We start from the raw sequence: 3,114 nt of genomic DNA on the forward strand, positions 1-3,114 counted from the left end.
TCCCAAACGGCTCTGTAAAAAAAATATGTTTTTTATTTTTTAAGTCAAACAGTTTGCGATAGTTTGACTATGATTGGTGTTAAAACAATTCTAATTAAATTATTACATGAATTCATACTCTACCTTAACCACAATCTATTTAAAAATGCATTGGTTTGTTATGAAAAAGAATGCAAAGTGCATATAAAAGTAACAATTCAAAACTAATACAATCTGAACAACATAATAATAGAATATTGCACCATATCAAAGAAAAAATAAATAACAATGTGCAAAACTGCAGCATCCCACTTAAAACATTAAACTGGTCCCTCTTTCTCTCTCTTCTTTATTGCCATGTTATAACCAGCAGCACACAGTGACGCTGACCATATTTAGCTTTTATGAGAGATTTGCATTCAGAAATGCAAGCTGCCTCACTTTCGAGGGGCTGATGTGGTTTCTTCTCTCAGTAATTATTTGTTCTGTTTTCGAGAAGACTCTCTCAGAGGGAATGGATGTGGCCACTATGCTGAGTCTCCCTGTCATGACTTTAGTAAGCCGTGGATAGACAGAGGCCTTGTTCTTCCACCAGCTCGGAGTGTCTGCAGATCTTTGGAGGAGGGGCTCCTCCATATAGGACCGGACCTCCATTATGGCATCTGCTGAGGCATTACTTTCTGCTGCATCCACAGTTGTTCTCTCGTCAAACAGCATCCAAACAGCAGACGTTCGTGGCACTACTGCTGGTGCTTCACCTGATCCCTCTTCTTCCTGTTGCCCTGGTGCTTGAGCCAGCTGACTGCTGGCGCTGTCCCTCCCTGCTGCTGAGGTTATTCTTTGAAGAGCTTCATCAATCGCTCTGGCATCACTGAAGGCTAACTTCTTAAAGCTGGGGTCAAGCGCAGAGGTTGCTGACAGCACGTGATTATATTCCATTCTGTGGAACTTTCTGTCCATTGATGAACATAGGGTGTCCATCAACTCTGTCACATGTCCTGGGGTTACATTTGCTTCTCTCTGGTGGCTGGCTGTGATTTGCTGCAGACCCTTACACAGGAGTATCATTTTTGAGGCTGTCACATAACTGAAAAGAGAGAACAGTAACTTATTCAGGTTCATGTTTTGTCTACTGATACTACATTCTCATCTACTGTTCATATACATATATTATACTGGATTAAATAATGATGTAGTAATAACTGCTTACTGTACCTCTCTCCACAGATCTCCACAGTGACCTGCTCAAAGGGTTCCAGGACTCTGCACACCTCCTCCACCACCTCCCATTCCTCTTGGGTCAGAGCATCAACAGGTGCATTGACAATGGCCAGGGTAGAGATGATGGCATCCTTTGACTCAAGAAACCGCTTCAACATATAAAATGTTGAATTCCACCTTCTAGTGCAGTCTTGTTTAGGCCTCAGGTCAGGCATCCCCATCTGGCGTTGTGTAGACTTTAGTTTTTCAGCACCTACTGTGCTCCTGTGGAAGTATTCCACAGCTGCTTTCACTTTGTCCACAGCGGGCTTCATCGCCTTCAGAGTAACTGTCACGACTATCACCGAAGGTGGCTCCCCTTCCCGTTAGGGTGGCGCTCGGCGCTCGTCGTCACCGGTCTACTAGCTGCCACCGATCCCTTTTCCCCTTTTTGTTTTGTTTGGTCTAATTGGTTTCACCTGTTCCTTGTTTGGGGTTTTGGGTTGGGGTTATTTAAGTTCAGTTGGCCCACCTGTGTTTGTGCGGGCTTGTTTGGGGTTTTGGGTTGAGGTTATTTAAGTTCAGTTGGCCCACCTGTGTTTGTGCGGGCTTGTTTGGTTTTTTTTTTATTTATTTTTTACAGAAATGTTTGGTGATCGACTAGGAATGGTTGGTGACCACTGGTTGAGAAGGTCAAACCATACAGTAAAATAACAGCCAGTGCTATTCGGATCATTGAGAGTCATACTGTCTGCCACATCACCATTTCTTACTTCATTCTGAACCACACTAACGCGTTTGATTCAAGTTCCAAAAACTAAACACTGCTTTACAACTCTACTTCCCCCTTTTACCGTAGTTACAGGCATATGAGCTAATATAAGACTATGTTGGTATTAAATGTGCAGCTGTATGTGCTCAATTGGTTATAAAACTAGAGGGGCAGTTGCTCGGCTACCTATAGAAATATCCAAGTGCATGCAATACCAAATCTGTGCCACTAGATGCCCCCCTTGATTGATCAAACCAAGGGAATCATTAGCATCAAAACCAGGGAAGTGTTTGGCATCCTTCACAGAATATGTAGTTTGGCACTCCTTCACAGACACACTTCTTTGTCATGTAGGGAATCTTGTCAGTTCTAGAAAGACCTTCCTCCAGCACCGAGGTCATTGCCAGGTGCAACAGATGGATTAGAGTTGAGGATAGGTTAGGATAGGAAAGCTGAATATATATATCCATGTTCAATACACATAATATATATTTAAATGCCTGTGAGTCTAGCCGACAGCGCGTTCTGACATTTCAGCTTTAATACATGTATGTCTTGGCTCAATTCAATACAATAGCCTAGGTACTAGACTTTTCAATATTCATTACTATCACTTCTCTTGCTTTGAACTACTGAAGTTTAATAGTCTCTTGTGAAGCAATCCTTTCAACTTACAATCAAATATTCAACAAAACCAAGCCCTTACTTGCTGATCTAATTAGCTAGTGATGGTTTATGGATGCCATGATGATGATACGTGTGTTGAGAAGAATTTCCCAGCAGGTTCCCACATATACCTGCAGTAATGAACCTGACGCCCCAGGCCTTGCTTTATGGGCCTGTCACTATCGATCACTACCACGTCTACACACTGCTCTCTCTCTCTCTCTCTCTGCTCTCTCTCTCTGCTCTCTCTCTCTGCTCTCTCTCTCTGTCTCTGTCTCTGTGTGTGTGTGCGTATGTGTGTGTGGCCGCCCTATGATGATGAATACCTGGCATATCAAGCTGTTCTGGTCATGTCTTCATGTCTGATTTATACAGGCAGCTGTGTCTCTAGCAGCACTGATCCATATGTTACTGACTGGGTTTTAACCCTGGTCACCTGCATGCCACAAGACACTGTTTGTCACGCCCATCACACACAACAGACACATGACACATAG

The sequence above is a fragment of the Salvelinus sp. IW2-2015 genome, linkage group LG2 (assembly GCF_002910315.2).
Source record: "Salvelinus sp. IW2-2015 linkage group LG2, ASM291031v2, whole genome shotgun sequence".
Lineage (NCBI taxonomy): Eukaryota > Metazoa > Chordata > Actinopteri > Salmoniformes > Salmonidae > Salvelinus > Salvelinus sp. IW2-2015.